Source organism: Coptis chinensis, chromosome 5, assembly GCF_015680905.1.
Source record: "Coptis chinensis isolate HL-2020 chromosome 5, ASM1568090v1, whole genome shotgun sequence".
Classification (NCBI taxonomy): Eukaryota; Viridiplantae; Streptophyta; class Magnoliopsida; order Ranunculales; family Ranunculaceae; genus Coptis; species Coptis chinensis.
Window position 1 is genome coordinate 1,642,501 of NC_141460.1, and position 10,000 is coordinate 1,652,500.

Sequence of the window (10,000 nt, forward strand, 5' to 3'; positions counted from 1 at the left end):
CTCTGGTAGTTCACTAGCCAGCGTCGGCACCCCGATTTATCAAATTTGAGCTTCAGAAGTTTGCTGCTTCTTTATATGTAGACCCGTTCTGCACTGGTTTTGTTCTTTTGGAAACTTTGGCTCTAGTTAGGCTCTGTTGGGCTTCACTGGGGTTGAGTGGGAAACTTCAAATATTCCAGTATTCCCGTACTTCGATGCATGTTTTATCATTATATTCATTTTAAATGCGGAAACTTGCAAAATTACGAAAATATAATTATTATATGATTATTAAACACATAATCGACCAAAATGTTATGTCTCTCGGGGTTTAATATTACAGTTTTGTAAGCCCGATTTAAGCCTAAAAAAATTCAAATGCTTACCCACGACTCATTCGGACTCCGAATTGGACGAATGAGATATCGAAATGATCGGCACGAAAAATGCTATCCAATTGTATGAGTCATCCTCAAAGGTCATAAGAGTTTTTGAAAATAAGGAGAGTGTTTTATTTATAAACAAAGGTTTTATTTATATACAAGGGAGATATTCGTGAAAAACACTGGATGTCCAGAAGAGTCACCATCTTAAATCATAGACAACCCATAATGTCATGTCAGTCCGAGCAAACCCAATCCAGCCGGTACGTGGGCTTTACCTCTATGTATTATGGGGTTAGGGGCAGGACGGTACCATCCTGGACCGTGCGCGCTACGGTCTAATAAAATTGCCCTTATTACATACGGATATCCTCAAACCGCCCTAAGGGAACTCAAAGTAACCAATTCTAGGGTTGGTCTGGTGGAATCCATTGCCTGTTTGTGTTTCAAGTATGCATCATCTGAGGTTGGACACGAATCTCATGTGCAAAACTCAATGCAAAGGGAAAAGGCAACAATATAAACATATCTACAAAGTGAGTCTTTTAACGTTAGATCCTCAAGACGAGTCGAGTCTTTTAACGTCAGATTCTCAAGACGAATTCCAACCTGTGGGAGAAACGGCACGGCGACGAAGATTATCCTCTTGTGGGTGGTGTCGGAACAAAAGTATACCTTAAACCGCTAGTATCGGATAGGAAGTCAAGACCTAGACGAGGAAGGGTGTTTGACAATGCATACACCAGCCCATCCTTCACAAGACGCCGTTTTTACGAGCAAAAGTACTACAACCATTCCCTATTCGTGATGAGTGAGACTTACACCAAATGATTAGCTGAAGTTCGCGAGGTAGAGAGTAGAAAAGGGAAGAGAAGTAAGGAGGTGAAATTTTAGGTACCCATCGTTTACGAAAATCACATTTGCTCGTGGTTGCGTAAAGACATTTATACTCGGTTCAAATAGAGTTTTCGTGGACTAAGGTTAAAGCTTTGCAACCACACACTTCAAAGAACTATGGAGATCATAAGATAGAAGATGGCCTGGCTACCAAAATGGCATACCCTCTATAGATACAAGATTGAGTACGCCAAACGAAACATCTAGTATGTGTAGACCGGATCCTGAAGAAGAGTCTGTTCAACATCTGGTGAGCGTAATTTGTGGTAATGTTTTAGGCGTTGTCCATTGACTTGAAATTCACTGTTATCTTGTGGATTAAGCAAAGAGATTGCCCCATAATGTTTCACAGCTGACACAATGAAAGGACCTGACCATCGTGTTTTCAATTTACCAGGAAAAATGTGTAATCTGGAGTTGTACAGTAAAACTTTTTGGCTAATTTTAAAATCCTTACGCAAAATGTGCTTGTTGTGCACTCTTTTCATATTAGCTTTGTAGGATTTCGAGAGATCATAAGCATCACTCCGAATCTCCTCAAGCTCATTTAATTGCGTTTTAAACTTCCGCCTTTGCCTCGATGATATTGTAATTGAGGCTTTTGATGGCCCAAAGGGCACGATGTTCAAGTTCAACTGGCAGATGACAAGGTTTTCTCCGGTAAGGAGACATCCCTATAGGTATCTTAAATGCTGTTCGGTATGCCCACAAGGCATCCGATAAGCGGAGAGACCAGTCCTTTCTTGATGGGTTGACAATTTTCTCCAGAATAGACTTTATCTCTCTGTTGGAGACTTCCACTTGGCCACTCGTTTGTGGGTGATATGGAGTAGCAACCTTGTGAGTAACTCCATATTTTTTCATTAAAAACCCAAAAATTTTATTACAAAAATGTGTACCCCCATCACTGATGATAGCTTTGGGGACACCAAAACGAGAAAAAATATTTTCTTTAACAAATTTCAAGACAGTCTTATGGTCATTTGAGCGACATGCGAGTGCCTCAATGCATTTGGACACATAGTCTACAGCGACTAAAATGTATAGAAAACCTTGAGAAATAGGGAAAGATCCCATAAAATCAATGCCCCAAACATAAAAAATTTCCACAATCAAGATAGGATTTAGGGGCATCATATTTCGTTTGGTAATTCGACCTAGGTGCTGACAACGAATGCAAGCTATGCAATGTTCTTGTGCATCGCAAAAAAGGGTAGGCCAGTAAAAACCACATTGTAATACCTTGGCCGCAGTTTTCTTTCCACTAAAATGACCTCCGCAAGATTGTTCATGGCAAAAGGATAATATGTCGGTGTGCTCCCAGTCGGGAATGCAGTGATGAATTAGTTGGTCGGAACAATACTTAAAGAGGTAGGGGTCATCCCAAAAATAATATTTTACAGTGGATAAGAACTTTTTATGATCTGGACGTGACCAAGAGGAAGGAACTTCCTCAATAACTAGGTAGTTAACGATATCTACGTACCATGGAGATGAGAAAATAGAGTACAAATATTCGTCTGGGAAGGAATCACAGATGGCTTCAGAATCACTATCAATGTCACCAACCAGCCTTGATAAATGGTCAGCCACTACATTTTCGGTTCCTTTCTTGTCTTTGATTTCCAGGGTGAATTCTTGCAAGAGAAGGATCCAGCGGAACAATCGTTGTTTTGCGACCTTTTTCGCGAGTAAGTACCTAAGTGCGACATGGTCAATATATACGATAGTGGATGTTCCAACTAGGTAAGGGCGAAACTTATCCAAGGCATAGATAACAGCTAGGAACTCTTTCTCAGTTGTTGTGTAATTACGTTGGGCGTCGTTAAAAGTTTTACTAGCGTAGTAAATGACAATGGGTTTGTCATCACGTCGTTGGCCTAGTACGGCACCAATAGCAAAGTCGCTAGCGTCATACATTAGTTCGAATGGTTGAGACCAATTAGGGGGTTGAATGATAGGAGCGGTAGTCAGAGTGGTTTTTAGAGTATCAAAAGCTTGTTTGCAATTGAAATTGAAGTCGAATCATCGCATCCTTAAGCGGAGATTGGTTAAAGGTCGAAAGCAACTTTAGAAAAATCCTGAATGAATCTCCTCAGAAAACCGCGGCCTAAAAAGGCACGGATATCACGAATGCGTGGGAAAGGTAAAGCGAAGCAATTTTAACAATTTTAGCTTTATCAACCTCTATCCCGCCTTTCAAACAATATGACCTAGAACAAGTCCTTTGGTAACCATGAAATGACACTTCTCCCAATTGAGTACCAGATTTTTCTTCGCAACGCTGCTAATACTTCGAAAGGTTGGATAGGCAAATCGTCAAAGGAATTTCCATAGATGGAAAAAGCGTCCATGAAGACTTCCATATAACGCTCCACCATATCAACGAAAATGTGAAGCATGCGGTGTTGGAAGGTGCCCAGGGCATTACAAAGACCAAAAGGCATTCGCTTGTATGCAAAGGTTCCAAAGGGACACGCGGAAAGTTGTCTTTTCTTGATCACGGGATCGATGACAATTTGGAAGTATCCGAATAGCCATCAAGAAAACAAGTAGTAAGCATGACCGCTAAACGTTCTAGCATCTGGTCAATGAATGGGAGAGGAAGTGATCTTTACGTGTTACGGCATTAAGTTTGCGATAGTCAATGCAAATTCTCCATTTTAATGGAATGCGAGTGGAGATGCACTCACCATTTTCATTTTGTACAACTTGAATGCCGAACTTTTTGGGGACAACGTGGACAGGACTAACCCAATCACTATCAGAGATAGGGTATATGATACCCGCATCAAGTAATCGTAAAACTTCCTCTCTCACCACTTCCTTCATGGCGGGATTAAGGCGGCGTTGTGGTTCTCGCGATGTCTTTGTGCCGTCATCGAGATGTATGCGATGCATGCATATGCTAGGGTCTATTCCCTTGATATCATCTAAGGACCATCCGATAATGGGCGGTGTTCACGAATGACATGAATCAAACGCGTGCCTCTTCGCCGGTAGTCAAGTGAGCAGAAATTATTATAGGGTGACTACCATCGAGATCGATGCACGCATTTTCAAATCGGAGGGTAGAGGTTTTAAATCTAGAGTTGGAGGATTGGGGATCAAGGATTAAGTGAGGGGATCATCTCTTCAATGGAAAAGAGCTTAATCCGGTTCTTCTGAATCGGTTTACAACGCAAAGATAGGATCGAATAGTGGTACCGACTCTAATAATGTGTGGACATCCTTTATGTACAAGTCATCATCAAACTCAGGATTATCAAAAGAAAGAAATTGGTGTATCTCCTTTGGGGGAAAAGAGTTTGTGAAATAATCATGTTCCAGATTATCAACCAAACTAATCTCGCCCTCCATTATAGGATCGGGAAATTGTTTCATTAATTTGAATACATTGAGTTCGACAGAAAGGTTCCCGAAAGACAATGTCATTGAACCGTCTCGACAATTGATGAGAGCGTTAGCAGTTGCAAGAAAAGGACGTCCCAAGATCATAGGAATGGAGTCACAGGCCACTTCAGTATCTAAAATTACAAAATCAACTGGGTAGTAAAAATCGTAGACCTTGACTGACGTTCTCTACTATGCCCTTTGGGTACTTGATGGAGCAATCCGCGAGTTGCAGAGTCATATTGGTAGGTTTTAATTCATGAAGACCTAACTGCTTAAATAAGTAGTAGGGAAGTAGGTTAACACTGGCACCTAGGTCTAAAAGTGCGGTAGCGGTATACTTGTCGCCCAACGCGTGCATGAATACGGTTAGTCGACACGGTCCTTGTACTTTTACCACACCATTGGTAGTGGTAATCGAGGGAAACTACTCAGTGAGGAATGCTTGTTGAGGATCATTCGTACGTCGTTTGGTGGTGCACATGTCCTTCAAAAACTTGGCATGCTTGGGTAAATGCTTAAGCGCATCTAGGAAAGGTAAGTTTATGGTCAAATTTTTGAAGGTTTCACGGATCTCATCGAAATGTTCGCCACGCGTTTGTTCTTTACCAAACGGGCAGGGAACGGAGCTTTTAGGCGGAATCGCGCGATAAGGATCGATGGCTCTTTCCCTAGGGGCGTGGGTGTAGAATTGGAAGGTACAACTTCGTCCGTTATAGGTTTTTGGCAGGAGTTGGAAGACGCGTCAGCCGTGATTTCCGTTGATTAAATGCGTCGGCATAATGTATTTTATTGTCGATGGTTCGGCCAGAACGAAGAGTGGTAATGGCATTTACCTCACCCTGGCTTGGATTACTAGATCCTGGTGCATTGTTAAGTTCAAAGGCAATGTTTGTAGGCTTAGGGTTTGGAACTGCTTGGCCAGGGAACACGCCCTTTTGACTTTTATCCTGAGCTAACAGCTGAAGAGACTGTTGGATAGAAGCTAGGATTTGATTCTATTGATTCATGTATGTCAGAAAAGTTTCAGCTATTTTATCGGCTGTGGATTGTACCAGCGGAACAGCAGGAACTAGTTCACGGTTATTATTTACGGGTTGATTTTGGTAGCCATATCCTTGATTAGCGGGAACAAGGTTGCGGTTGTTTTGGTACTCTATATTTGCATTGTTTGGAAAATTACTTTGCCCTTGCTGGAATTGCGGAGGATTTCCTTGACGATAGGAATTGTAGTTCGCGGTGGTCGTCTGAGACGCGTTGTTGACACCGAAGGAGCTTTGTTGTTAGGCGGGGGTGCCCAACCTAAATTCAGATGTTGTCACCAAGGTGCATTAGGGATGTTGAAAGCACAAGCCTCTTCAGAAGGTTGGGGAGGGCACTCGTATACCAAAGGACAATAAGAATCGGCATGCTCGGGACTTAAGCAAAGAGGACATGGGAAGCGTTGGCGGTATGACTGTTTGGGTTTTGATCATTTACTTGTCTTGAAAAGAGCATCGACCTTTTGTTTAGGGACTCAATCGAGTTTTTAATTCGGATCAGTTTGACCTCGAACATAGACGTAACTTTGGTAGGAGTTTCTTTAGAAGATCTAGAAGAATCAAGAGTTTTCCCGATGGGTGCTTCGTGAAGCCTGTTTTCAAGAAACGTGTATGCTTCAAGCCCTTGTCCATAAAACAACCGCCATTCATGATATCTAAGGTTTCCTTTTGATGGTCGAGAGACCATTAAAGAATGATCGGACTAATACAAATGTGTCGAAGTTGATGATGGGGACATTCGAGAAGCGGATCGAGAAATGCTCCATGCTTCCGAAAAGGATTCTTGGGGTGCCGGGCGAAAAGAATTGAATCTTTTGAACCATTTCGTAGCTTTCTTACGAGTATAGAACTTTATCATGAATGCTTGTGCGAGTTTGGCCCATGTGTCAATGGATTGGCGGCCGCTGTGGAGCCAAACCGAAGCTTTATCGGCTAAGGTGAAGGGAAACAACCTAAAGCAAGACTTGTTCATTATTAACGATCGGATGGCGGAAAGTGGTGACTACTTGTTGCATCCGACGAAAGGTGATTGTAGACGGTTTTTCATGGTCTAGACCATGGTAAACAGGTAACAAACCGAAAATGTTTGGTGGAATTCAAAATCACCTACAATAGCATCGAAGTTTAATGCAAGAAGCGTGTCCTTCTTGTAAGGCAAGATAGAAATCCGAAAGGGGTTTCTCGACTGTGGGATTTTCCTGGGCCATAATTATGGGAGATGACGGCAATGGAGATGTTTGACGAGGTTGGTTTACGGAGGAGGAACTATGTCTAGGAGATAGCATAAGCAGTTGTTTATTGTATTTCCGACGCCGATATGTAAGTTCTAATTCCTTATGTTTACCAGACCGTAGTCTCATACAAATATAAATTTTAATTTAAGGCTCATAAGGAATGAGTTATGACTGGAGGTTTTAGAATTAAGGAAAGAGGGAGGTGAAGCACGTCTTCCTGAGCTGTTGCTAACTTGAGCAGGTAATTAAGCTAGGATAACGTGTGAATATTCCAGCAGCCAGGTCACCTGAGAGAATTGAGGAAGGTTGTTCGTGCTAGCACGTTCCTTAATTAGGCAACCTCAATTTTTTTCAAGTTTCCTAGGCACTGATGGAATAGGATGATGATTTATGATGGTGTATTATGCGGGGTGTTATTAAGATGATTTAGATGAAATTTTTAATTACTATGATTTTTTTATTTTTTTTATTTTTTTATTTTTTATTTATTTATTATTATTTTATTTTTTTTAGTTTACGTAATTACTGTATTATGGAGACGTGATTACGAAATATGCAATTAAAACGATAGATGCCAAAATAGAAACTAACTAACAAATACTAGTTTACGCAGAAAGTCTACACATGCAAATCTATATTACTTATATGTGCGACTATATGTAAGTTATATGTGAGCTAGGGGAATGTCGAGAACGAACTCATACAAATGAATACCGCGTACGTGAATTGATGTAACATACACATACAAAAATATTCTAAGCAGGTGGTTTGAAACTACACATACATCCAAATATATTCGAATCATATTGATCGTGTTAACGTGAATATGTAATAACGAACCACATTTATATGCAAAGAGTTCTTATGCCACACACAAACATGCAAGGTAAAACAGGTTATAGTAACAACCAAATGATATCCTTGACAAAGTTTAAGGAGTTTAAGGATTTGAAACCTGGTATCCCGCGATTCCTCGTACACGATCGAACTAACTCCCGAGCTTGTGAATTTACTTGCTAAAATGGACAAGAGAGTCCAAAAGAGTACTGAAAAGGAAAGTGGCTTGTACCTGAAAACCGGAGTGTTGATACTCCAGGTTAGTCTCTCGCGCTACTAATTTAGTCTCGTCCGAGACTCTTTTGTCACTTCAGTACTTCAAGTTCCTACGGAATACTTAAACTATGCTAATAGAAATAAACAAGATCTGGTTCATAGATATCTGTTAGTAGAAAAAGTTGGGGCAAACAGGTACGTAATACGTTAGTATTGCAAAAGAAATGGAAATTAAAAAAATTGAAGAGGTAGGGGAGGGGGTTTTACGTGATGTGTTCCAGTTATTACGTTAAGTCCAGAGTCCTTCGGCGTGCAGCGGCGCCATTTGATAACAACGTTTAATTGTTCACGTTTATTGGTTTTCTTGATAAATTAAGTCCGAGGTCCACAGTCCGAAGTCCGAAGTCCAAAGACCAAAGTCCCAAGTCCAAAGTCCGTATAGTCGTACGTTTTAGTCAAGTTACCTTACTCACGTGGGTTTGGTAGGATAGGTTGAGTAAGGGATCATCCAAACCTTAGGGCTCGGAAAAGGTTCACAACTGGAATTACCACTTTTGGTGAGTAGGATTTTAGGTTTTTTAATTGGTTTTAATTAAATTAACGGTAATGCAATTAATGTAAATTACTACGGTGATTTTGATGTAGGTAACCAAAGATAAAGAACAGGGAGACAGTTAATCCTACTCATACAAGAATCATTTTTTCAACAGTTTATATTACCACATCACTACATCTCTAATTCGTCTCGTGTTTGGAGACGACATCGAGTATTGATCCCTAGCGCATGCCCACATCTCTCGAAATTCGCGCGATCGCACTAGCATAAGGAGTTGAACTAATATTTCATCTCGAATATCATTTCAGCTCTCTGGCTCGATTCCACATTAGGCGGACAAATTGGAGAGTCATCGACACCATAAAGTCGCCGCGCTGAGAGACATTTTAAGTCGCTACCGACTGGCTGATGCGACATCGGACTCCAAATTTGTATCGATCTCGATCATTTTGGGACCGGATGTCTAATCTATGCCTAATTCCTAAGTAGTGATTCTAGAATATTAAAGAGTCAATCCGTTCTCACACACGAAGCAAAGATAACCCTCCCCCGAGGTGGGGGATTAGCTTATGGTCATTGATGGAATAATAAAACTTCTTTGATACATTAAGTAAATAAATGCGGGGATAGAATTTCACTAGAAAAGAAATGATCATATTAAGGGTAAAATGACTTACGATATTTAAGCTGCTTTGGAATGAAAATAACAGAGTTTAAGTCTTTGGAATGAAACTATAGACGTTAAAGTAAAATTAATGTATCGCTAAAGCATGAAAATGCTGAAGGAAAAATAATGAAGGCTACCCCCTCATATATATAGGCGGGAGACTGGAGACGGATTAATTGGGTTTTGGCCTTATGTTAATTGAAACGTTCAAAACTTTGAGAGTCAAAGTTTTGTTTTTATCTGTTTTAAATTTTGTCTTTTACCTTATTAAGGTTTCGTCCTTTAGCTAATTTCAATTCAAACCACCACCTGGTTTGAATTGGTACGTGTCTTCTATATTGCGAGGTGGCACCAAATTAAAACCATCACTTGCCACCTTTTATCCGACTTCGTCATGTCTTTTGGGCCTGCAGAGTGGGTCCACTTAGTATGTCCAGTGGTGGCACCGATTTTGGCGTTTTTACAACTTTCTGTCTTTGCGTAGAGTTTGTTGCCCTAGTCGCTCTGGCAGTTCACTAGCCAACGTCGGCACCCCGATTTATCAGATTTGAGCTTTGGAAGTTTGCTGCTTCTTTATATGTGGACCCGTTCTGCACTGGTTTTGTTCTTTTGGAAACTTTGGCTCTAGTCAGGCTCTGTTGGGCTTCACTGGGGTTGAGTGGGAAACTTCAAATATTCCAGTATTCCCGTACTTCGATGCATGTTTTATCATTATACTCATTTTAAATGCGGAAACTTGCAAAATTACGAAAATATAATTATTATATGATTATTAAACACATAATCGACCAAAATGT